Source organism: Ctenopharyngodon idella, chromosome 9 (genome assembly GCF_019924925.1).
Source record: "Ctenopharyngodon idella isolate HZGC_01 chromosome 9, HZGC01, whole genome shotgun sequence".
NCBI lineage: Eukaryota > Metazoa > Chordata > Actinopteri > Cypriniformes > Xenocyprididae > Ctenopharyngodon > Ctenopharyngodon idella.
In genome coordinates this window covers 8,191,222-8,218,898 of record NC_067228.1, presented here as the reverse complement: position 1 = coordinate 8,218,898, position 27,677 = coordinate 8,191,222, and the positions used below count along the sequence as shown (strand labels likewise).

The 27,677-nt window shown below is 36.7% G+C and overlaps 1 protein-coding gene across 9 annotated transcripts in view; it reads left to right on the top strand.

Moving 5' to 3' along the window:
• The first annotated feature begins 343 nt into the window (after positions 1-343).
• Positions 344-27,677, top strand: part of pcbp3 (poly(rC) binding protein 3) — a 71,342-nt gene continuing 44,008 nt past the window's right edge. For 3 of the 9 annotated variants that reach the window (XM_051906885.1, XM_051906883.1, XM_051906878.1), the window contains exons 1-5: positions 345-640; positions 20,063-20,115; positions 20,765-20,854; positions 20,934-21,047; positions 21,412-21,552. The gene's annotated coding sequence lies outside the window, so the exon portion shown is untranslated. Of the gene's footprint in view, positions 641-1,094; positions 1,143-20,062; positions 20,116-20,764; positions 20,855-20,933; positions 21,048-21,411; positions 21,553-27,677 lie in introns of all 9 variants that reach the window. The other 6 variants (XM_051906887.1, XM_051906884.1, XM_051906881.1 and 3 more) reach the window with 4 other exon arrangements.

The following is a 27,677-nucleotide window of genomic DNA, read 5'->3' as shown; positions in this document are numbered from 1 at the left end:
ATTGCACCTTTCCAAACCCTTCCCCGTGTAGCCTGCGCCTTTGCCAGTTCTGCAGTGGAGCATGCAGCGTTATTCTGCTAGGTTAAGTGCGGCACAATCTAATTACTCTAATGTCGGATGCGGTCTTAAATCACACTTATTGGGTAAGTGCACCCGTTTGTCTGTCCTTCAGAAGGCAAGCCGCTCCGCGTTGCTCTCGGACTAATTATTCCAACTGGATATGAGCAATTGCACTTATTGGCTAGGGCATGGCACCGGCTGCCTGCGCTCCTATTCGTTGCCAGTGAAGTCTGTGTGCGATTGGGTCCAGGGAGGGAGTGGGAGGGGCGTCCTCTCTTTCCTCCCTGTGCTGGAGCGTGTGTGGATGTGAGCACTCTTTTCTCTCCTATTATTTGAGTGGCTGCAGGTACTGGTGTCTGCCTCTATGCCTCTGTGCCAGAGGGATAAAGAGAGAAAGACAGAGGACTAGTTCTTCATATCCCCCCTCTGGCCTCCCCGTCTCCCTGCTCCCTGTCACTCCATCCTTCCTTCCTCCCTCCCGGACCACCCGTCAGCGGCTGGATCAACCCGCCCGGACCCTCCTCCCACAACCCCTTTGACTATCCTCACTTCACCGTCCCATCTTGTGAACTGTGTGCAGGTAAGCCAGCACCTAAATGTGACTTTGTTGTGCTTTTTTTCTGCTTCTGTACACTCTTTCCTCTTTGCATGTCATTTCGTCTCTGTTTCTCACACACGCTCTTTTTCACGCACCCTCCCTCACTCTCTTTAGCTTTCAAGTTTTCCCCTCTGGCAGTTCCTCTCAGAGGGAAGCGTGCAAAGAGAGATGAGGGATTAGAATCTGTGAGGTCACTGTTTGCGAGCCCAAACTCAGTTCACACAGAGTGCTTACCACTTCTTCTATCTAAGACTTTATCTGAAGCGATGTAATGCCCACCGGCTATGCTGGAAAACCGATGCTCCGCGCCACGAACCGAGTGTGTACTTTAGCTTCACACGCTTCCTCTGTGTTGTCCTTGACCCCTGCAGCAGTTTGTTTTCTGTTTCATGCTGAAGTGTTTCAAGTAAACTTACAGATGGTTTTGCGGCTCTAGGATTACCAATGTCATGATGTAACTACTGGACTGACTGATTCAAACAAGGTATTCAAACATTTAATATGATCTGTAAGGCCAGAAACATACTCCATGCATCACACAAATGCTTGGTCGACACGTTTTAAGTTTTTAGCTCTGTTGTAAATAGTTTTTAAATTTTTAAAAACACATAAAGTTTTGGTAAGCCATTTTGTAGTTTGATTTCTCTAAAAAAAGCGTGTAAACATTGAACTTTAAAAATTTCTCACTTGTTTTAGGAACTGTTTAAAACAAAATGTTTGTTGACATTAGTGCCGTGGAAATTACACATTCCACCTTTAACGTCTATATTTGCACAAATCTGACAGTAATAAACCTCAGTACCCAAAAGGGAAACGATAGTGTTACCTTAAAAAAAAATTTAGCTATTAAAGGGATGATTTTTTGTCGTCGTTTACTCACACTCATGTTGTTCCAAATCTGTATGCCTTTCTTTCTTCTGTGGAGCACAAAAGTAGTGTCTTAGTGTTTTTACAATAGAAACCAACCATTGGTTACCAATGTTCTTCATATCTTCTTTTGTGCTCCACAGAAGAAAGTCATACAGGTTTGAAAAAACATGAGGGTGAGTAAATGACAGAATTTTAATTTCTGGGTAAACTATTCTTTTAAACTGTCTTTTGTACTATCAAAATAGAGAGAAGACAAAAAGTTGTTTACGTTAACACGATTCTATAAGAAACTATTGCTCTGTCACGACAGTGTTTGACCTGAAGGTGAAAACTGACCGTAGAAGTTTGGACTTGCAATTCAGGAAGCACTGATGTGTGAAATCAAGTAGCTAGAAGCATTAACGTTAATATACTTGCTAGAGTATGTTTCAGGTCTAAATCTACAGAGCACAGCAGACAAAAACTGCTTAGGTCTTCATCCAGTTCAGTGCTTTGATGTGAATGGGTTCTGTGTGAGATTGAAGTGGTGCAAACATCAATAGTGGCCCATGGTTTGACAGATCTTGAACTCGTCTCCAGCACTTTAACAGTTGGCCAATAGTAAAGACATTTCCAAACGATTTGACTAACAGCACTACAGTTCTAGTGTTTGCTCTGTTTACAAGCACATCGTACCTATATATATTCTCTTTATTAAGCTGTTTTGAAATGTAGAGCTGAACTATCTGAGGTTATTGGAAGCAATGATTAGGTGAGTGAATTCACAGAAGAACAGGTGTCTTAATTAACACCATTATTCCTTCGCTGCCTTGTTGGCCTGTTTCCAACTGCGGAATAAAGAAGGAATGATTGTTCAAACAAAAAACAGATCTTCAATTAACACAGACGTGTTATAGGAACATAGAAGGAATGAAAGATTTTGCCTTACTTTATTTAACTGAGCGTTGATTTATCAAGTTACATAGCATCTCGCGTCCCACAGTCCTTGTAAAGTGGATTACATCAAAATTCCTAAGATGCAAACAGCATATTTTATGCTAATCGAGAAATTCATTTAACCTCTCCCTTACAGACTATCATAACTTTTTGCATTTTAGAAAGGAAATTTCAATGACGTTGACAATGACTTTTAGCTGCCCCTCATGTTTACTCTGAAACAACTCAGCGGTTTCATATTGCTGATTTTATATTATTTCTAAATCATTGCACAAATAGCGGCACCTCCTGAGAAGTGAGACGTGCCTTAATGCTTCTGTGACTCTTAGATCTAGTAGTTTCTTAGATTTGGAGGTTGTTTTACTGACAGCTTGAATGTTTTGAAATGTTCCTGTCAGGCAATCCGGATTTGCATTTTAGCATGGTGCCTTTTTTAGCTTTTGGCCTTGAAAGCTATGCTTATCACATATAGTATAATTATAAATATGGGCAGATTCTTAAGCTGGAGTAAATTGCAGATGTCATCGATGAGGACTTATATCTCTTAAACCACTTTAGATTAGTTTCAGTTGCATATTTACTTCACTGTATATTTTCATCAGCATGAAACAGATGCATGAAGTTTTAGGAAAAGCTATTACTTGCCAGACAAGTTCAATTATATTCTCTCTAACAAGACGTTTTTTTTTTTCCGCTGACGCCCATGATCTCGAAGCAGCTGGTCTTTTTGTGCTTTGGCTGTTTTTTTTTTTCTCCGGATCTCATGCTGTCCTGGCTTCCGAGTTGCTGGTTCGGCAGAGTTGCAGTATCAAAAGGCCTCTGCCATTCCCTGGGCTTCCTCTCCATTCCCTATGTGCCAGGAAACTATGGGAGCCTGGATGTCATTTCGGACTGTGATCCAAACATGTACATGTAAATCATTTCATATCCGACTTTACTTCAATGCTTTCGGCAAGTAGGATGTGGAAAGAAGCCAACTCGTCTTTAGCTTCAGCCAGAAGATGGGCCACTTTTATTTACTTTATTACATTTCACTATTACTGATACTCTGTGCTGACAGAGAATTTGTTTTTTCCACCCATCCTCCCTTCAGCCTGATTAGTACGCCGGTTTCTTCAGCATGGCCGTATAGTAAGTTAAAAACGTCATGGCTGTGTCATAACTCATAAGCGAATGCAAAGTGTTGCCGAGGGCTGAAATTGAATGCTGCACCTTTTCAAAGTTAAGGCCCGGAAAGAATTATGGCCTGTGAAATCCTGGGCCCTTTGTCTTTCCGCAAAGCCACTCTGCAGTGTAATTTAACCCGCCGATGGGCCGTGAGATCAATCAGGACCCAGGAAGCTGGAGGGGGGTGGTAGTGAGTCGAACCGGCCCTGGACCACCCGCTGCCGTCGTTCTTAATGCTTGGCTGGATGGCACGGCTATTTTTATTGTTTGCAGTGAGGTAGTGGAGAAGATCTTCTGGAAAAGGTTAGGGAAACATTGCAGGCTTGTTTGAATTTGCAGATCCATGGGTCATGTAAGCTACTGATGCAGCTGGCTGTTTGATTAAGTCAGGTCATCCTGTTGTTAATCTGTCAGTGAACCAATTTAATCAGTCATGGAGTCCAAGCTATACACCGAATGTACTTAGTTACCTTGTGCCATTCTCTGTGCATCTATATGGCAGAAGAAGGAACTCTACTCTGAGACTTGGACTCGAGTTGTGCATGTCGCACATTAATTGGTTTGAGACTGAACTTGGGCTCAGACACTTGATTTGAGACTTGAATTGGATTCCAAATACAAAATCCAGGGCTCAACAATACAGATTCTTCTTACTGATCCGCCACAGAGGAATGATCTTTTTGTTTTCTTTTTTTCTTTTTCTTTTTTTTATTTTTTTCCCTCAATTTTTATTTATTTATTTATTAATTATTTTTATTATTATTATTATTATTGTATTATTTATTTATTCCAGTGACATAGTGGAGATGTTCTGGAAAGTGTTAGGGAAGCATTGATTTTTTTTTTTTTTTCTTTTCTTATTTGATTTAAAAAAAAAAAAAAAAAAAAAAAAAATCCTTAAATGTTAAGTTTATTATTATTATTATTATTATTATTATATTTTAATAAAAATATTTTTCATTTAATATAATAATTGTAGTTGTTAAAATAATTTTATGAACAAATGAAAAATGTTGTTATTATTAATATTATTTTTATTATTATAGTGGCCATCCATGCTGAGTCCTGAAATTTATTAAATAGATTGCCCTTCAACAAGGTTTATAAAACTTGTAATTTACAGAAAACGCTGTAAGGGACATGTAGACTCTTATTCAAAGACTTGACACTCCAACTGTACCAAAGACTGTAGAATAACACAAGACGCGTCACTTGTATTGTTTTGAATGGGAGAAAGTGCAACACGCAATATGGCGGAATAAGTCCCGCCTTCGAAATAATTGGCGATTGGTAAAGTCATTGCGTTACTGCAACAGCCGTTAGAAGCTCCGGTTCCTATAGAAACAGTCAGACGCGCGCCTCCAAAATGAGACACAAGAGACGCGCATATAGGACTGCACATGCACATTAGCTTGATCCAGCCTGAAAAATATAGTTTTTTGTCATGGTTTGAGCATTTAGAAACAAAATTTATGAGACAATTGTTGTCAGATTTCATTGGTGATTTCAAATATGAAATTTAATCGAAAGCTTGGCAAACAGCTTTGGAAAATTTGATGTTTCCCCATTCAAAAAGATAGGAGCTGCACTTGCATGCCTGAGAGGCGTTTCAAAGATGGCCGCCGAGTGAAATGACTTGTCTTAAAGGGACTTTGACTGTACTTGAAAACTTTAGTCATGAAGTCTAGACTCAATTGAACAAAATAATGAAAATTGAATGTTCTTCGACTAGGTTTATTAAACTAACCTGCATTGTATAGAAAACTTTTACCAGAGGGACTTGAACTCCAAATTAAAGATGAGCAAAATATGCAAAATTGTTTGCCCTTCAAGGTTTACAAAACTAACCTGTAATAGAAAACGGTTCACTTCACCTCAAAGACTTGAGACTTGAGAAAATGTCTGCCATATGGTGCCTGTGCATTGCAGGGAATATAATATGTCAGGATAAGTCTTAAAGAGACTTTGAGGCCTGTCTTATAGCGCTGTCTTGGCAGCATGGCTGGATCTCATCGTTTTTGTTTGATTAAAAGCGCACAGGAGTTTGTAGCACACGGTAGGTGCAAGAGCAGGGCTGACAGCTTAACCACTGATTATTCAAGCCTCTTAGGCTAAGCCATGGCACTCCAGTGATGAACGCCTTCTCCACTTCACATTCCCGCTCCCTCGACTTTTTTTTTTTTTGCATTGCTTTCTTACTCCCTCTCTCTCTCTTCCTTTCTCATTGAGCAGTGGGATCAGTAGCAGAGTGATTCATGCAGTGCTGAGGCTTTATTTAGACATAATCCGCTGAGTGTCACTATGGCACGAGGCTTTGGTCAGGTTCTCCTACCATGCTCCTGCCTGCCTTCGCACCCAACCCCCAACAATATGGGAGTGTGTCAGCGGGTCACATGGCGTGACGCGAGGAGACACCCAACCATGAATGATGCAGCATTTTCTCAGCGGCCTCGCCCCTCTTATCGGACGGGGAGTGATCGGCAGCGTCGTGAGGAGGAGAGAGAGGATGTCCGCTTCCTTGCAAATGCGTTCTAATAAAATCTAGAGCCTCTGGAGCTTTTAGTAAAAGCTCTGCCTCATGTTTGGTGTCTGTTGATGCCCTCCCACCTGCTCCCTGGCAAGGCCTCCGATCCAGAGTGTTGTGACCGCAGCGATGGCCAGATTGAACCCAGCGGGGTGAGGTGTGAGGGGAAAGGTGTGACCTGCTGCTTGAAAAGTCTTTTTTAGCCTCTGAAATGGACTCCCGAGTGACAGTTACCATCTTAAACCTGTAAACATCGGCCGTGTTTTGACTGCTGGTTCACCTGGGGTCTTTTTTTGTTGTGGTTTTTTCAGGATAGCTCTTGGCTTGCCCTCTCTATAACAAATATGCTTGCCTGACACACTTTCCTGAGCCGATGCCGTTCGCTCTTCCAAAGCATCTGCACAGCTAAGTCAGCAGTAACGGTTCTGTGTTCTGGGGATGCACAGATTGAGGAAAGAGGCATGAGTTTCCTCTCAGCTCTGTGCAGTGTACTGTATGCAAATCTGAAAATCTGAATTCTATGTCCTTATATTTGCCCTCAGGAGGATTTGGCTGATATATAAAATATTCACAATATATTTGAGATGATTCTGCTGGCAATATCGTGTGAATTTTACAATAATTCTAATACATTGTTGTCTATCAAGTTTACTCAAGACTGTGTCATTAGACTTACATGATTTATAAGGATTTGGAGTCTGTCATTTGGACATCAGCATGATGTGAGTCTGTTCAAACTGTCTGTTTCAGTGAACTGATTCAAAATTCGTTTTCACAGACTCCTTGGTGCATCACTCAAAAATTGTGGCATAATAAAATGCAGAAATAGTATATATTTGATAAAGATACCATTCAGAAGTTTAGAGTTGGTAATGTTTTATTAGGGGTGTAATGGTACACATATTCGTCATATACGATGAATACAGCGTTGTAGCCTAACCACCATTAACCATCAATAATCGCAAAAAGCTCTGTGTTTTGTTACTTTCGATAAGAAACAATATGTCATCTTTCAAATTCTGTCCATTTTATCATGAAATTAAAACAATAAATGCCGTTTTGGCACGCTTTGATATGGCGTGACTGATTGCTGTATAGGTGCCTCGGTTCAAGCACGAGCGAATGAAATCATCCCTTCTTATTTACTACTAGTTACAGAATAAACATGAATGAACATCTGAAGGTGTGTCGAAAGATACAGTACAAATTACTGAAACGAATTATGTCTGATGTAATGCCTTAATCAGTGTTTTAACCACGGAAAGACATCAGTAAAACAGCTTGTAAACAATCACGTAGCGTAGCATTTACCTCAGGCAAGTCATTCAGTGTCCACAGCATGTGAGTTCACTAGAGAAATTAACTCTAGAGTGGAGCATTTCATTAAATATATGCACTATATTACCCTATATATTCATATTTTACTTAACCTATTAGTGATGTCTTGATTATTTAAAGCTGCAATCCGTAACTTTTTTTGGTTAAAAATGATCCAAAATCTATTTTTGAACAAGTACATAACCAGCCAGTGTTCAAAACTATCTCCTTACCTTAGCCCGATTCACAATCGTCTTTGTGTCATTACGTCATGTCTGTTTACATAAAGAAGGAGTCCCAGCTAGTAGGATATATGGTATGCGAGGATGCTGCAGGTGGATCATTTATAGCCTTTTCTCACAGCAGCTGGAATAATTAAATGTATCATTTTGATGGTGGATTGTATGGTATAACAAATTAACATTAGATTGTACAGAAATTGAAATCTACAGATAGCGCTAATACACACTAAATACACGTAGTTACGCAATACTGATGTTGTTAACATTAACAATTTGAGAACAAAGTATAACAATAATAATAATTTGTAAGGTTTGATGTGATATGAGCTAAGTGATCATTAGATTTAATCTCCATTGGCAGCGCAATTTATTGTAATGCTTTTTTTTTTTTTCTCAGTTGGTCAGAACAAAAGTGGCAGATTTGTTACTTACTTGTTTAGATGACATTTTCTGGTGAAAATTCTTATTTTGGTCATACTTCCAAGACATAGAATCTGTGATTCCGAAGTACAGTATCCACACCGGTGTGTTGACTGACAGCAAACATTAGATTCATCCATGCTGAGCAGCTGTGCCGATGCACAACCCACGCAAAGATGATAATTCCACAAATAACTGCAATTGCAGGTTTCAAACAGAGATGGCGACAAAGAGGCAAAACTTAAGGACTGCAGCTTTATTGTGTTTAAATAAATCCATCATGAAAACAAGTTATGACAGCCACTGTGTAAATGATTATATTTCAACAACAAAATGGAGTAGAAACAATTTTATAATTAGATATAAAAGTTAATGCAAAAACTGCCTTATGTGCAATTTACATGTTTACATACAATTTTTTTTTTTACCTAAAAAGAAATAGCAAGTGAATTTAATATTTTGGGCTCTGTTGTTAATTGTTACCTTTAATATTATAGTAATGTGCAAGTAAGGGCCCCCAATAGTTTACAGTATCAGCAGAGGTAGATTTTTTTTATCCTTAAAGTATATTTATAATTGAGTTAATTTAAAGACAGATAAAATTTGTTCAATAAACCACTGTTTAATAAAAAGAAAAAAAAAAGAAAAAAGAAAATAAAAGAAAAAAGAAATACTGAACCATGACTTAAATACCGAAGTATATATGTATTATGTACTCTTACAGCCCTAAGTCTTATGGGTCACAAATACAAAATTACATAATACATACTTTAAAGTAAAAATATTAATATTGTAAAATATTATTGCAATTTATAATAACTGTTTTCTATGTTAATATATTTTAAAAAGTAATTTATTCCTGTGATGGCAAAGCTGAATTTTTAGCAGCGATGCAGTCTTCAGTGTCCTTCAGAAATGTTTTCAGGATTCTTTGATATCTAGAAAGATCAAAAGAAAAGCATTTATTTGAAGTGGACATTTTTGTAACATAAATGTCTTCACTGTCATTTCTGATCAGTTTAATCCATCCATGATCTTACTGACCCCACACATATAAACGGTATTGTGTGTGTATTGTCTAAAATATTTATTAACACGCTTAAAAATGTTATGATTTTTATTGGCCAGTCTTAATCATAAGTATAGAGAAATGCTGTGTATGTTTGGCCAAAAATTGAGCTTATGTTTTCTCTGAACTGCCTGAAACAGTTAAACAAAGTACCGTGGGCTAGCAAGTATTAACAGGATACTTATTAGGTACGCATTTCTCCGTTTTGTGAATAAAGGCTTAGTCAATATACCCTTACATACTGCTTTGTCATTGTTAAGATCAGTGTAGAGATAATATTGATTTTTTTTTTTTTAATGCTATGCTCCACATAACTATAGAAGACAATGATGATCTGAAATATTATAGCAAGAGGAAGACATAACAAATAGAGCATATGGAAATGGAATAGGGCCATATGATACTCTTGACACATTAAACCCATATATCATCTGCAATGCATGCATTTTCTCTGTGATGACTGCTGGAAACATTTACTCAAACCAGATGAGCAGGATTTCATCCATGGTTGAAGATATTAACTCAGTGTGCCCATGCATAAGCAATTTAAGTGTAGTGTAATTAATGGGATCTATTTGATTTCTGACATTTTTTTTCAACAGCACATCACAAGTTGAGACTCAATCTGCTTCTTGCAGGAAAATCTCAACCGCAGATTAGTTAGTGCACTATGATTTCTCCCACGAGGTTGAGGGATTTGATCTATCGGCTAATTCCACTCGATGAGAACTGTCTGTGACATCACAACACTATCCCTCACTTCAATAAAACCTCAGCAGAGAAGGTAAAGCACATGATATCGCTATCTGTTCTTCTCTCAAGGGGGGAGGTACAGAGCTGTGGAGATATTCAAATGTGCGACGTGCCTTTGAATTTCTGCAGGAGCCTTTTTGCAGGATTAAGACTTAAAAGCCTTTAAAGGAGAACCCCTCCAATCATAAAGGTGTGAAAGTGGCAAGCGTTTTGCCAAACATTTCTGCAAGTCTCGGATCCTGTCTATTTTAAAAGCTAATTTGCAGTCTTTCACATTGCTCGGTGTTAACCAAACACATTTGAATAGTTATAAGAAGCTCATACAGTATGTGCATCTTCACATATCTCAGAAGTTTGGGGTTGGTGAGATTTTTTTTTTTTTTTTTATATATATATATATTTTTGAAAGTGAAATTAAGTAAAAACTAGTATTGTAAAACATTGTTACAATTTAAAACTGTTTTCTGTTTTAACATATTACAATACATTTTTTTCTCAGGATTCTTTGATCAATAGAAAGTTCCACATTTATTTGAAATGGACTATTTTTGTGACAATGTAAAAGTATTTACTGTCATTTTTAATACATTTAATGCATCCTTGCTGATTAAAAGTGTTAATTTAAAAAAAAAAAAAAACCTTGCCCCCTGACCCCTAATTTCTTTTGTATCATCTACTATTTTAAGCTACTGTATTTTAGGGATAGTTCACCTAAAATTAGTAAATCATCTGCATTCATTTATTAACCCTGTATGGTTTTTTTTCTTCTTCTGTGGAGCACAAAATGAGAAATTTAGTTGAATGTTGATTCTTTTCCATGCAGTGACCATGGTGACTAGTGGCTGTCAATCTCCAGAAATGACAAAAAACAATGTAAAAGTCGTCCATACAACTCATCTAAAGCATTTTATGTCTTCTGAACCCATGTGATAGCTTTGTGAGAGGAAAAGACTGAAATTTAAGTTGTTATTCACTGATAAGTTGCTGAAGAGCCTATGTTTTCAAATCTCATTCATGTTTGTGTATATTCAAATATTGAACGTCAAGACATGTCGCCATGTTTAAAGTCAGTGGTTCTTGTGTATCTCTTACCCTATTGTGATGTATAAATGCAATAATTAATTATATATAATTTGCACAATCAAACAAGCATGTCACATATACATATTTATGTATGTATACACTGTATGTGCATATTTATGTGCATAAGGGTTATAGCTCATAAGTGAATGGCGACTTCAATTTTGGTCTCTTCCACACATAAACCTGTCATATGGCTTCAGGAGGCTTGCAATATTGCATGCCATTCATACAATACATAATAGTTTTATTGTTCTTTTATGGTGCTTTTTTGTCATTTTTAGAGCTTGACAACACCCCTTTCACTTTCATTGGAAACAACAGTGTGTAAACAATATCCCACCTAACATCTGCTTTTGTCTTTGACAGGAGAAAGAAAACAATACAGGTTTGAAACGACATGAGGTTGAGTAAATGATTTTAAAGATGCTTTTTTGGAACTATACGTTTAAGAATTGAAGGACTCAGTAATTGCAGTGTTTATAAAATGACTCACTCATAAAGACATCACTTATTTCATAACTGGATGAATCAGCGTTTATGAACAAATCTTTTGAATGAATGATTCAATGACAAAAAACATTTTTTTAACAGTCAGTCGCCACCTACTGGTGTAACAATGTCATTGATACAATCAATGTCAAGTTACTTCCAAAAGGTGATTTTTTGATTGCTGCCGTAGACATCAGTGTTTATATTTGAACTATAAACTTTTATCCCAGTACTTCTGTGATTAATTTGAGTTATTGTAACATAGAAATAATGATACTGTGGTTGAAAAGACTGTTTGTGAAGCTGTTTCATATCTATACATGACATAGTCATTTAGAAATAAGAAAGTTGTGGGTGTTTGAATCGAGATTGCGGTCTTTTAACAATTAATTGTGCAGCTCTACTGCAAACAAAGACAGTCAGATTGATACAGATGCACATTTAAGCATTTGAAATTTCCAATTTGGCTGTCAGTGATCAATAACTGTAATTATGACCACTACTGTAAAAAATGTTTTGTGGTGTGGGCGGCCACTTCCGTTATCGTCTGTGTTTTACAGCAGTATTTTATAGCGTTCTTCTGCATGGCTGGAGTACTTAGCTCTGCCCTTTCACAGATTGTGCGAGCGACTTCAGAAGAATCCCACCCATATGTTAAGAACACACACACTGTGAAGGATATTATGGGACAACTGTCTCCCTCAGGCACAGATACCCAGGTGGAATAGGGGCTTCTGGGGGACTGACTCTTGTCTGAGGCTCAGCACAAACCGCAATATACAAAAGCCGCTCAGCACAAAAGGGGTCAAATAAAGGATATCTATGAAATGCCATTAGCTCTCAATTAAGGCCAAGGGCATATAAAGTATAATGACTCGTCGGGCTAATACGCGTGTGTCCGGAAAGGCTGATACAGCTATTGAAAATTGGCAAATTACAAGCCTTTTATCTTACTTGCATGTAGAGCAGTGCTCATTGAGAGGGGTGAGGAAAAGCGTCGGTGTGTAGCTGTGAGGATGTTTTGGCCATTTTCATATTAAAATAATCCTTTTAACTCTGTAACATTATTTTTTTGACTTTGCACAGTGAAATATCCATTAATTTAATGTATTTTAGTATATACATTACTGTTTAAAAGTTTGGATATTTTTAAAAATGTTTTTGAAGGAAATCTCTTACCCTCATTAAGGCTATTTATTTGGTCAAAGATACAGTAAAACAGTAATATTGTAAAATATTATTACAATTTTCAAGTTTTATGTTTTATTATATTTTAAAATGTAATTTATTCCTGTGATGGTAAAACTAAATTTTTCAGCATCATTACTCCAGTCTTTAGTGTCAGAGAAATCATTCTGCTAATTTGATTTTGTAACAATGTAAAAGTCTTTACTGTCACTTTTGATATAATCCATCTTTTCTGAATAAAAGTATTAATTTCTTAACAAAAACTGACCCAAAACATTTGAACAGTAGTGTGTATTAACAATGAAATAATTCTACAGTATAGTTTAATTTTAAGAGCTAATGAAGCTTCTGCACTGTATTATTTGCTGATGAGTTTCAGTATTAGGTGTTCCTTAGGCATTTAAATCATCACTTCATTTTCACAGACTCAATTCTAGATTAAGTTGTCACACTTATGAGTTTATTAGAGGCACTCTCTCAAGAATACACTGACACCTTAGTTTTGATGCCTTTAGAGATTTGGTAATTTGTTGAGACAACTTCTTAATTAATTTCATGTTTCTATTTGTTGTGCTGGACAAACTGATGGCTAAAAGATCAAGCCCTGTGAAAATATACTGGCATGTACCACCAGTGTTGGGGTAACGCATTACAAGTAACTTGAGTTATGTAATCAGATTACTTTTTCAAGTAACTAGTAAAGTAACGCATCACTCTTTAAATTTACGACAAAATATCTGTTACTTTTTCACATTTATTGACTGACAGCTCTCCTGTCTCCATGTTGAGAGAAATAAAGTGCAGAGGTGTTGTGTGCGCTGTGTGAACATGATGGGTATTGTAGTTCTAGACCAAATGTGAACATGCATTTACGCATCTCACTTGCACAAAAACATTCAGTATTCCTCAAAATGAATAAAAACAGTGAAATGCAATCAGAATTTTATGCAAACCTGTAATAATTAACTATATTAAATTACCCTAATATGCTTTATGTATTTAATCTCACTTTATTAACCAATGTCTTTGCTGCTGACCTTCAATGATCTAATTCAACCATACTAATATGCAAAAATTACTTTAGATTAGATTTAGAAATAAGAGTGTTAAACTTCCTTCTCCTGTACACTCTTCTTCTTTAAATGTGGCAGCACAGCTGAAAGGTTTGTTTGAGCTGCGCCCTCTACTGTACAGGCGTAAATATGCATTTCCTTCAGCCTGAGGCTTATTCATTTCACTTTTGGTGTGAAAGGGCCTTAATATTTGCCAAAAATAGAACTTTTTTGTTATTAAAAAACAAACAAGCAAGCCCAGCCCAGGTGAGAAAAAGTAACGCAAAAATAATGTAACGCATTACTTTTCATAAAAAGTAACTAAAGGCTGGAATACACTACATGACTTTTCCCCCGATTTACAGTCTGAACAAGTTGACGCTAGTTGCTAAAAAATCAAAGGCAGTCTTGAGCTGACAGATTTCATGGAAAATCACGTAGTATTAGTATATGATGGTCACAGACTCCGATTTTTCAGACTTTGATTCCATCCAGTCGGAGGATTTAAAACCATGTTTGATATTTTGAGCCGATTTTAGAACACATATCAGTGTATGTTATGCGTTGCTAAAACAACATAGATAAAACTACACCATTTACCTCTAAATACTGTTGTAATCTGTTGAGTCCATACTGACTGTGTCTACCCACCCCTGTCCATCTCCAAACGCACTTGGCTCGCATCTTCCACTACTGCGGGTCATCTCATCTCCTGCATTTGTTTCGCCTGTCATGTGTCTCCTGGCAACGAGGCGCATGTTTTTGTTTGTGTTCGGAACGATTTTAATGTCTGGTAGTGTGTGATCCTCAGTCATGTAGTGTATGATGCCCAGCTTTTCTCTGTAGCCATTTACAAAGTGGGCAAGTATATGATGCCTGCTGTTTAAAAATCAGTTCAGATTTTGTGTAGTGTATTCCAGCCTTAACGCAATTAGTTACTTTTTTGGGAGTAATGCAATATAAAGTTACTTTTAAAGTAACTTTCCCCAACACTGTGTACCACTATGTATCAAATATTTAATAATTGATGTTATCGTAATGTTTTTCAACAAATAATCTAATACCTAGAAAGTCATTTGTGTGAACAGTAGTGATATTGTAATGTAGATTTGTGACTCAAGGCATGATTATGCACTAATGTCTGCATTTTCAACAGGTTTTTGTTGCAGAGAATGAAAAGAGGTGGCAAAGTCAAACAAGCTGGTGTAGATGAAATGCTTTTAAAGGTTCCTCTAAGCTCCTTTGCTGGGTGTTTGTGTATAAATGACAGCCTCTCACAGCCCTGTCAGACTGTTTCTGCACATAAGCAGTTCTCCTAACATTATGCTTACTGCTTCTTGACTTGTTTTGTTCCTGTGTAATCCCTCCGCACTTGGTCGGCTCCATTCGCTGTGCTCCGGCTGCTGAAACTGCAGCTCGCTTTTAAACCTTGCTCAACTTTTCAAACTGACTTTCAAAGCATCTTGTCATGAGAAAGCAAACCACCAAACTCTCTCACACCGTCACGCCCGCATTATTTTCATTACTGGGCAAAAAAGAGCTTTCATCAGTGTTTTCTTTATTGCATGGTGGCATACAGTTAGCAACAATTTTAATATTACTGGGAGAATTTACACTTGATGTATAGTCCTGGTATTACAAAAATGTGATTGTTCAACTCAAAAGTTGCTTTGTGTCTGCTAAATTCTGGGATTGAAACGTATTCAGTTATATATATATATATATATATATATATATATATATATATATATATATATATATATATATATATATATAAACATCTTATTTACTGTTCTATTCTTCTTAAAATATTTTTTCTTTATATCTAAAAAATTAAAACAAAACAAAAATAAACAAAATAAATGAAATGGAAAATCAAAAATGTCCACCCTGTTAAGGACAAATGAACAACAGTTTAAAATGCGTATGATTCTAATTTATGGCCTTTGTGTACATTTTCCTTAGACAGCTCATGTCCATTTGTCCCTTAAAAAGCGTATCAGTTAATAAATCATCAGAAAATATAGATATTATGTATGAATTTTACTTCTCACAAATGCATTATTTTACATTTTTTGTTTTCAGATAAAAATGCCTCAAATGCATTTTTGTCAAGTTTTTAAAGTACTACATTATTGGTACTCCAATAAATGTTCATTGTCACTGAATTATTAATATATTTTTCTGTTTTTATGAAATTATTGTAAAAAAAAAAAACTGCTTAACAGGGTGGACAAAGTAATAACAGGGTGAACTAAGTAATGGGATAGACAAAATAATAAGAGGGTGGATAAGTGGTATAAAGAATGAATGGATGGATGATGTCCTATCTCTCACATACTGTACAGCTGGTTACAATATTACTTTAGCCTTGCACTGGATTTTTAACAATGTGTAAAACATTACCAAAAGGTCTGTAAATACACTACTACTTCAACATTAAATTTCACCTATTATGCCCATTTTTACAAGATGTAATATAAGTCTCAGGTGTCCCCAGAATGTGTCTGTGAAGTTTCAGCTTAAAATACCTCACAGATCATTTATAAATCCATGTTGTAAATACCCATTTCTGACTACAGTCAAGAACAGGCTATTTTCGTGCATGTGCCTTTAAATGCAAATGAGCTGCTGTGCCCCGCCCCCTCTCCACGATCACAGTTCCTGCCTCAATCGGATTCTCTGCCAAATATTAACAAGAAATCTGCTTGGTTTATATTATCATCTGTATCGTGATTACTCTCACGGATAGCATAGTTCTTTCATCATTAAAGTTTATTTTTCCACGCGTTTTGAAGGTATAACAGTTTAAACTTCTAACAGATCGTTTTCTGAGCGCACTTATCTGAAGCACGCGCACACAGACAGCTGGCTGTCAGACATCAAGTCTCGTGAGTAACTTCTCCTTCACATTTTTTGTTTTGTTTAAACTTTCAGATACACACAAGGTTCTGTCAAAAACACACACAGTTCACATAAACACAGTCAGTTATGTCTGTGAATGTAAACAGCAGGCAATGTTACAGAAATCGTATGTGTATATTAGATCTGTGGCGCATTCCCTTCAAAAATAAAACTGATCCACTGCGTTCAGCGGCTCAAATGTCAGTAAATGAAGACTGTTATTTTCACTCATACATCCAACAACAAAACAAAAAAGGAGTGGGTGGATTTTTTATCATTGTAGGGTGGTGTGTTCATACACTGCCAACACACATTTATATCCAAACATCTTGTAAAAGTGGATTTTACATAATAGGTGCCATTTAAACATAAATTCCTTCACAATCTCCATGTACACTCTCAGTGTCCCCTCTGTTAGAGTTTCTAATTTACCAGAGTGGACATTCTGAGCTAAAATCAGCCACTGCACCATGTTTGAGCAAAAGGAAGTGAACATATAAGGTTTATCTAATAAAGAATTGCATGGTTTTTAAAATAGTAATTTTAAAAATATGATTTTTCTACAAACTTTTTTCATAGTTCCCTTGACGGAGTGGACGTAACAAGGTTGACCACATCAAATTTGAAAGATAAAATTTGTCAAAATAGACACTTAATAGAGGATCTTACTCACTTTCAGTGATGATTGCTTTATGATTTGATGTCATTTAACTTTTCCAACTTTCATTTGAAGGGAAAGTAGTCAAAAATAACAGAGTGGACAATAACTTGAGGGACAAGCTAAAAACCTTTATTATAATTGTTAAAATAAGTTTAATAATTGGAAAAACTCTTTACATTAAAGAGAATCATTACTGACAACAATGGAAAAAATAATGTATAGTAAGTGTATTTATCATGCAATTTATGTATTTATTACGCAAGACAGATAATATAGAGATAGATTACACAGAGAATATGATATATTGTGGTTCAAAATGCTGTAAAATGTCTCAAATTATTTCTTTTAATCAACTTCAATATGCTTATAGTTCAAATGGTGTTATTTATAACTAAGATGGCTTTAAAATTGATATTGTTCAACATTAAGTCAGAAAGATCATGATCTTTACTGGGGACACAAAAGGCACTGAATCCAAATGAGGATAATAAAATGATGATAATTTTATTCTAAAATATTATTTATTTATTATTTTTATAATATAATTATTTCATGTTAAATTGCACAATGAAAACAAGGCTAAATGCAAATAATACCAATAATCACACATAATTAGATTAGTTATTATATTGGTAGATGATGTATCTACATATTTTTCTATTAACGGCCATTCATTGCACACTTCCGGGGGGTCGTGGCCAGCCAAACATCTGTCATTGAGATGAATGGGAAAGCTAACGGATAGCTTTCTCCAGGTATTATAAACTTCCTTGGGTCCACCCATAAAAATTTCATCCGAGGCCCTGTGAATTCAAGCGACAGGCCTGGCTGAAATTAATGGAGACGTTTGATTGATTAGACCTGCATTTCAGAGAGATTCCTTTGCAAATCAATGACTGCCTGCATGTAAGCGTTAATGAAATTGCACACCGGCAGAAGTGAGCTGACTTTTTCCATGACGGAGTTAAGAGTCTGCACTTTCTCTAAAAGCCCCGTGGAGATCTTTCCCCATTTAACGTCTCCATCAAAATGTCATTTGATTCTAAAATTTTACAGCCAGTGAAGTGTCTCCAAGTTGATTCATTTATTTATTAGTAAATGAAAGTAATGAAACGCTTAAACACATTTCAATAGCACTGTTTTGTGCTGCTCTGGTTTTATTGCCTTCCGAGCGCCCACAAAGATTTACTTATTTGATTAATGCATTAGGTGCTTTTACAATATTTAGCAAAGCATAGACCCTCTTAATTTATTACCCCCTGGCTAAATGAAAATGGAAAAATATCTGCTTTCCTCTCAGGCTTGATATTACGTTTTGAAGCACAATGTTGAAAGGGCTGCAATTCATTATTAATGCTCACAATATAAATAGTTTAGATCTTATTAATATTTCATTTATGGTAGAAAAAAATATTTGAGTGACTGCTACAGTATTGAAAATCTGTAAATATATTATAAAGGCTGTTTGTCTGAAAGATCGCCTGTGGGAAAAGCAAAATGTAAACATACGTATGCCATATGTGTTTGTCTTTTGAAATAATTCCTGCTTCACTCGTTGAGCGCAATATGTAACAAAGGAGTCCAACGGTTTTGTTAAATATGCACTTACATCATGCATGTGCCAAGCGTGAGTATGCTTGTCTCTCTGGGCTGTGTGTCGTACAGAGATAACTTGTGTGTTTTATGGATCTTTTGAGCACTGTAACCGCCATCACAATGGAGATCTTTAATCTCACTGATGTGTGTTCGCCATCGCATTGGGACAGTCCTTGAGTAGGGGTCAGGTGATAATCTGCAAACGCCGGGACGCGGGACCCTGAGAAAGCAAAAAAGGAATATAAGCTTTTAGAGATCATTAAACATTAATACAGTGTGATTTGTGTGTCGAGCCCTTGTGCCGAATTTCAGTCTACATCATTATAGAATTTCATCTCGGGGACCCTCTGAAGTGGCTCCATGTCAAACAGGAGATCAGATTGTAAGCGCCTTTAGAGGAACTGATTAACTTCTGGTTTGTACAATCGCTCACAGGCTGACGACCGAAGTGTTTTATCTGCATCCGCTTGAAGCCCCTAAATAAATTGGCCAAATTGGTTTTTGGACCAGCTGAGTCTAGACTAGGTAAATATTTAGCAGGTTTTTCTTCTGCCAATATATTACATGTGGAGAAGTCTACATGTTCCTTTTTTTCCAGAATGGTCATCAAATTGGAAAATGATTGACAGTACGTGTCAGTAGTTTATTTTGCCAGTAGATGGCAGTCTTCCCTAAGTACTGTAAATTGTGTTTTAGTACACTGAGATGGGTCAAGCTTCAGAGTTTTTGATATAGTGTTTAGGAGAAACTTCAGATGGTTCACCCTCTCTGCCATAGCTAGTCGGGCTAAATATATCTCACTAGTTCCATTATTGTTTGATCCTTTGGTAATAAGACCATGATTAATGTAGTAACTTGCTGAATGAATATGAAATGTGTGGTCGTGAGTGTGTTTAGTGGCATTTTTCTGCAGATTTGAAGGTGGCTCATCCAATCAAAATGTAGTATGAACTAACCGTTTTATAATAGATGTCATATATTTGATAAACACTTTTAAATCACAGAGCCAGAACCAAATTCATCACCATCTTGTTAAACAATGCAAAACATGGCCATTAGAGGGAGCACTTTTCACACACACAGACAGACGTTCATTTACTTACACTGATAAATGTCTCCTTGTCTTTTTGAAGGAATTTCTCATTGCCTGGAGTTGAAGGCTGGATTTGGCAGTGCAGTCACAGACGTAAGAGATGGTTGCAATTACAATAATATGTATCAAAAAATCATAACTCTTTCTACAAGCTCTTTTTTTATGCAGATTTGTATGTTAGACATGGAAATCTGGAATCTGGAACAAGACAGATTATTCCTGTTATGCATTACTTTTTGATCTCCTGTAATTTGTGTTGTAATGTATGGTATTATTTCTATAAAATTACATAACAGACTTGTGCTCAAATAGATATAGAATTATTCTTTTAACTGTAAGACTGTAAGACTTTAATGTTTATAAAAATAATTATAATGCAATATTATATAACAATTTGTTCATATTAAATTTATCACCCTAATTTCTGCATGTTTGGATTGAAATATTTCTAGTAGAAAATTAAATCACCCAAGGACATGACAGAAATAACATCATCTGCTCAAGCCAATGTAATGTTCACTTAATTGTGAAGTTGTGTGATGATTTAATTAATTTTTTTAAATAATATTTTACCCAATTTATTAAGACATATGTGATGGAAACATTAAAATATCCTACATAACAGGAAATAAAAACATGTAGTGTTAAAGGCACTGTGCAAATACATTGAATAGAATTGGATTCCAACTTTTATTTATTACTTAATATAATATGCAAATGTTTCCCCCTATCTTTCTTGCAGAATCTTGGTTTGGGCGAGCAGAAGAAAACCTTTAAATTCAAATTAAAAAAATAAACCTCCTGTACAGAGAAACAGTAAGGAGTTGCTCAGGTAATGCATAGAATTCATACAATTCTGTGAATCAATGGATTTTTGAATGTTTTCTCACACATCTGCTTCTGTTTAAAAGGTGAGGTACACTGGACAGACGGACCTCGGAACCCAAGTCGTCTGGAAAGTGTGACGGCACGTGGTCACATGACCTGGAAGAGAAAACCCAAGAGACTTCTGGGATCCCTCTCTGGTTAGTGACACCATTTCACGTATTTATGAATCTCATAACATGGCAGATTTTTTTTGGTTCAAATCCCCAAAGGTGGTGCATCCACAGAAATGTTAGATGCTTAACTAGAAGCTGACGCTTTTGGCCTTTTTTTTTTTTACACAATGTTCCTGTTTAAGGATTCAGTTAACCGTGAGATAAGTAAATCAGCGCACATATGGCTTGTGCAATTTCACCCGTGCTCTTGAGGCAAACCCCCTTTCGCTACACAGAGACCCTGATGTGGAGAAAGTGCAACGTATGGCAGCCTCGCATGACTGACAAACGTGGTTTAAACTGACATGACGACACAGTGTGTTGTTTTGATTTGCCCTTCTGCCTGCAGAATGGGCCGGTTATCAACCTGGAAAGAAGTCTAAAGGCTGATGAACTGATCCGCACAGCGACACAGCTGCGCTCTCTTCCCCTCTTCGTCTGTCCAATCTCCCCATTTATGTCCTGAGATCCACAACTTTCTGCAACTCTGGTGAGTACTGTGCCCTTTCTTTGTCCGTGTGCCTATTAGAACCCCTTCTAATTCTTATAATCTTGCTGAACTGGTTCCTGCAGTTTCCTCTTGGGCCCATTTTTTGACCAGGAAATGTCATTATAGGAAATGGGATGACCTTTTGGGTTGGCAATCTATTGATGAATCAGCATCCATTCTGCTGGGAGCTTTCGCTGACTGTTGTAGGCCTTGAAGCGCGTGGGTTTATTTCTGTGCTGAATTCAAAGCGTGGAAGCTCTGAGCACGGCGTGTGAATTGATTTTTTTTTTTTTTTTTTTTTTTCCCATTGAATGTTATGAGCATGTTTCTGGAGGAGAGAGTCATTTGCAGTAGTATGGGAAAATTTGACTGTGATATATTTAGCCAGTTTGATATGAGACTTTCTTGCTGACTGTGCTTGCGGTTCAGGGCCTGGTTGATTCTGACTGAGCGAATGCTGTAGAAATTAGGCTAACTATCGTAATGAATATTAATGGCAGATGGCGTGTTTGCATCTGTTGCCATGGGTAGTTCCAGAGGTTTCTGGCGTCTCCCTGCACACGATGTTGCGTCATGGTTATTTTCCTTCCCACCGACCTGTCTCAGATACCTTAGAGGGAACTCTAAAGGGAGTTTTTGTCCTTTGTCATCGCAAGTAGTTTTGCCACATTGGCAGCTTTTGCTCAAGGGCGATCAGCAAAGGGACTGCGGAATAGAGCATTAAAAATAACTCGCGTGAACCGTCGAGAGCTTGTGTCACACGTTGGCTCACGTTGGTGGTGAAAGGGGATGTCGAAGCTTTGTCACGACGCGAGAGAGCTCACCCTGACAGGCTTTGCTTAGATGTTGGGAAATGCTAGACTAAACTAGACTAATTTAACCAGTACTGACACATCAAATGACCAAATATCTTCATGTGTCTTGGCATAATAACATGGCTATTGTGTGATTAATTATGTTGAGGGGGAAGAGAGAAGTGTCGATAGGTAGTAAGTTTCAAGAACTGTATGTTCAATAAAAAAAAAAACAATAGTAATTTTATTAGATAATGAAATATATATATTAGAGAACCACTGCCATAATGTGTCTGGATGTAATTCTCGTTAGTTTTCTTTGCTGTAATACAGTACTTTTGGTGTATTACAGTAAAAAATATTGTAATCAAGCATATTTTTCCACCAACATCTCATTACTGTAACGTGACAGTGATTACTTTTATTATCAATGGTGATTTTCAATAGATTCTTATTGCTGCACTTTTTCATCCATATTACATTTAAAATAAAAACAAACAATACAGAACATTTTATACACTAGCTGTTCAAAAGTGTGAGGATTTATATATATATAATATAATATTCGGGACTTACCTGGGTTTTGAAGTTTGGTTCGGTACAGGTTCGGTAAGGTAAAGCAGGGGGAGAAAACTAAACATAAAACACAGGCTAAGTAAAAAATAATGAATATATAGGCTAATATAGTGCATATATTTAGCAAAAGAGTTAATTTCTCTAGTGAACTACGGAGCTGTGAACACTGAATGACTTGCCTGAGGTAAATGTAATGCTACATGACATTGTTTACAAGCCGTCTTTTCCACTGATTGAGTGAATACACAAGATATGATACGTTGCCGTAAGTTGTACTGTATCTTTCAACATACCTTCAGATGTTCATTCATGTTTATTCTGTAACTAGTATTAAAGCGGAAGAGATGACTGCATTCACTCGTTCTCCTGCTTGAACTGAGGCACCTATAGAGTGATCTGTCATGCCACATTAAAGAACGTCAAAACATCATTTACTGTTTGAATTTTGTGATAATAAAATGGACAGAATTTGAAAGATGGCAGTTCATTTCTTATCAAAAGTAACAAAACATGGAGCTTATTGCGATTATTGGTGGTAAATGGTGGTTAGGCTACAACGCTGTATTCGTGCATACCGAACCGTAAAACATGTACTTCAAGACAGAATATTCTCCTGTCTTGAAGTGTCTCCTTTTTATGAAATTTCTCTTTGAAAGTCAAGGTTGCTTGGGGAAATAATATGCGAAACATAGTGCAAAAGGCATAAAAATTCTACACAGTCCAGGAAGGATGGATGAAGAGGCTTGTGGGTAGTTAGCATGCTGGAGCGCTTCCTGTCTCGGCTGCATGCTTTGCCTTTTCGGGTATTTTGGCTTAAATGATGCTCTTGTCATCTGGGCACACATTAAAGGCAAGCCCATCTGTGACTGCGGGATGAGTGAATGCAGGGCACACGCAGATTACTCTTATTAACATCTCAGTGCCACCATTATCAGCTCAGCAGGGACTGGAGTCCCCTGTTTGTCACAGTTAATGTTTCCAGTGTAGTCAAAGCCTGACTTATGATGGACTATTTCACCCGTGTTTAAGACCGACTCCGTCTGGTGTGTTGTGTGGTCGTGACTCTAATTTGTCATTCTTAAGTATTCATATATTCATAGTGCACAGCTTGAGCACATTCACTTGTGTTTGTTTGTGAGAGCTTGGATGCATGTTTTTTTTCCCCTCATTGAACTCTTTGAACTTCTCTTAATGTATGCGGCGTATGACGGCAATGACCATGCAACTTATGTAAACATCACCGCAAATCAATATATATTCAAGCTCACTGGAATGACTGTTTTACCAGGTACAGAATTTGCATGATTCCTTTAGCACCTATTCTTTGTAGTGTGAGTCCATTATAGACTCTTTTTTTTTTTCAGTCATTTTAAATCAAAAGCATTTTCTAATCGGCTCATGAAGTGAATGACAATTTGACTTAATTATTAATATGTCAATATCTCACTCTTGAGATTCTTTTTTAGTTATGTATGTTTAGAACCAACCACAGAGAGGATATGCAAGAACATGCCCAGTCTTAAAAATCCCACATTACAGCTTGGTCAAGGCTTATCTCTGTGCTCTCACGGGGCTCGGATTTCTGATGGTTATGATTTTCTAACGTTTGCAACCCTTTCTGTCACCCATCAAAAATGCATTTTGTTTTTAGAAATTTTTATATGTACCAGAAAATCTATATGTAAATATATAAAAATAGAAAAAAAATAGAAAATTTATATCTATTTTATATTTATATATATATATATATATATCATATTATGTTTTTCATTAAATTAAAAAAAAGTCATAAAGTGGAATTGCAGCTGTATAATGCCAAATTGCCAATTTATGTTTATTATATAAATATTTATAATTATTGCATCTGCATTTTTTATATATATATATATATTATATGTATGTGTGTGTATATTTGTAAACAAAAAAATTAAAAATGAAAATTTTCATGTTTTTTTTATTATAGGTTTTAAATTTACAATAATAGAGGGAAAATATACAAATGTTTATACAAAACTTTACTAATTGCTTTTATAATTTAAATAAAAACATAAGTACAAGATCAACAACAGTGTCTACACAGCTCTGGTCCGATTAGACAAGTGACCGCCCCATCAGCTGCACCCAAACTCTCTCACACTGACCCCAGGGCATCAGGCCATTCTTATTGTCAAGCCCCATGTCATTGTAAGATGCCCTCTTGCAATATTTACCAAATCTTGAAATTGCTTTCTGATATGAATTCTGCTTTTTGGATTTGTTATGTGGAAAGTACCACCATGCAGAGGTATTGCTGCCAGTTTTAAGCTCATTGGAATTTAAAACTTGTTTGGACTTCTGCACACAGGGTCTTGTACCTACATTGTACAGAAAGATGAACCAGCCAACTGAAATTGAAAATCAGCGTGAGCCTTGTATAAAATATCTTCAGATTGTTGTAGTTCTTTCACATATAGCGTAGACCCTCACCGCAATCATTTTTAAATGCACTGCCATCTATTTCAGAGCTGTGAGGTCTTGTAAATCTCTCCTGCCTGAAGTGGAAGTTCCTCAGTTCCAGCTTGTAGATGGCATCCCTTTTTCACAGTTTGGTCGGATATGGCAAAGAAAGTAAAACGAGAAAAACTAGAAAAGAAAGTAAAATGAGAAGCATATTACTAACATTAACTGACGGTAAAGAGAGAGAGAGTGTGCGCACTTCTGTTGCATGCTCTTGATTGCTGATCGCTTACTCAGCACACATGCGTCATTTGGATTAAAACTAAATTGTGTGTGCAAGTAAAAACATGAACTGTTAAGTGATATTTGTAGCCTATAACGAGTGGTTCCTTACATTATTACAGGAAGGCAGTACAGTAATCACATGACATTTTCAGTCAATTTTCTGTACACTAACAGCGCGCTCTCAGAAAGCTTCCTCTCAGACAGCATGCGAATAGCCTATTAAATTGAGTTCTCCTAATAAATCTTGTATAATAATCAGTGTTAATCTAACAACAGAAGACAATGAGAAAATCACTCACTGCTCTTTACTGGTTGAGCCCTGCTGGAGCAGCTCTAAATATTCACTGTGCTATTAAGTTAAATTAACGATAAAATATAATAGAGCAAAAATATGAACAGTGAAAGTAATATTAGCTCATTTTAACAGGCATAATTGGTTGTGAAATATCCATTTGCTAAGCCAACTAATTTGATTCATATTCTTTTGATTTCTCTGTCCAGTATTTTAAAAATTACAAATGCAATGAAAATATATAGGTATAGGACATAGGTATCAGTACTCGGTATCGGCAAGCACTAAAAATGAAAGTATCGGTATCAGACTCCTTCTGGAAAAAGAGTTATTGGTGCATCATCACATACTGTTTTTCTATATATAAACTATATATAAAGGAAGTATGCGATTTCGGATAACAGTTTGATTTTTGCACCCCTGTTCTAGACTAATGTAACTGCCCCCCTAAAGGCAGAACCAGCCATATATATATATATATATATATATATATATGTTGTAATAAAATAATCGTGGTTTTAGTGAGACGTGGTTATGTTAAGAACACAAAGGCGGCCATGTTAAGTAAAATACATGAAGTGGATGATTTGGAACTCATTTAGCTGTCAAAACTAAAAATGTGTGCACAGAGGCAAGAAAAGTAGGATAAATAAAATAATAGAAATAATAGCTAATAGCATTTTTTCCCCAATTAGGCTTAGGGTGCGTTCACACTTGTAGTTCGGTTCGTTTAGTTCATTTGGTCCTGACCAAAAAAGAAAAAAAAACATTTATTCCTGGTCCGATTAGCGTTCAGACTGGCAATTTTATCACCGAACCAAAAGATACCAAACCTAAAGGCATAGGGATACATTCACAACCTGATTGGTTGGATTTTATGACGTATTGCCTATTTTGAGACGGAACATACCGAACATCCAAAACAATGCTGTGTGCTGAGGTAAATGTGCTCGTTGTATGTGTGTAGCCTGCATATGATGGTATTTTGGCCAGCTGGGAACTTGTGAAGAGCTTATAAAATGTGTAAAGGAGTCAAAATAGCGGCTGGAATCCATCCGTCACACACACAAACGATCTCCTGCATGGAGACACACGTCTGATGCCTGTGATGGGCAAACTCATGACTATGACGAGAAAAAAAAAAAAACGATATGCGTGAGGATTATGTCCTTTTTAAGGTCTCATCTTCCTGTTTTTGGTTCGTTTACATGTCTTTGGTCCATGTTGCGTTCATATATCATTCGAACCGCACCAGAGTTCTTTTGGAAGCGGACCGAGACCCATCTTTTCAGGGGTCTCAGTCCGCTTGTTTGGTGCGCACCAGGTTTCGGATGGCAGCGTTCACACATGCTCAAATGAACCGCACTAACAGAGCAATCGCACCAGGGTTCGTTTTAATCGAACCAAACATGCCAAGTGTGACCCTTAAAGTCCAGTATGGATGTGTTATGTAAACGGAATAGTCTGCGACCTGTTATGTCACCTGAACACTTTGAAAGTGGGAGGTTTTTAGTACTCTGTAGAAGGAAAAACACTTTATTTGATCGTTTTAACAACCTTGCAAAAGTTCCCCCCCCAGAACCGCCCCTGCCTGTCAGCTGAGCTTTTTTGAAATCCAGAGCGATTGCCCCATTGATCCGGTCTCGAGCAAAATGCACTTTTGTGTTTTGCATAATTCGCCTTGTTAAACAGTCATGCTTTTCAACAGCACATGGATTGTTTGTTTCTGTTCAAGCTTCCTT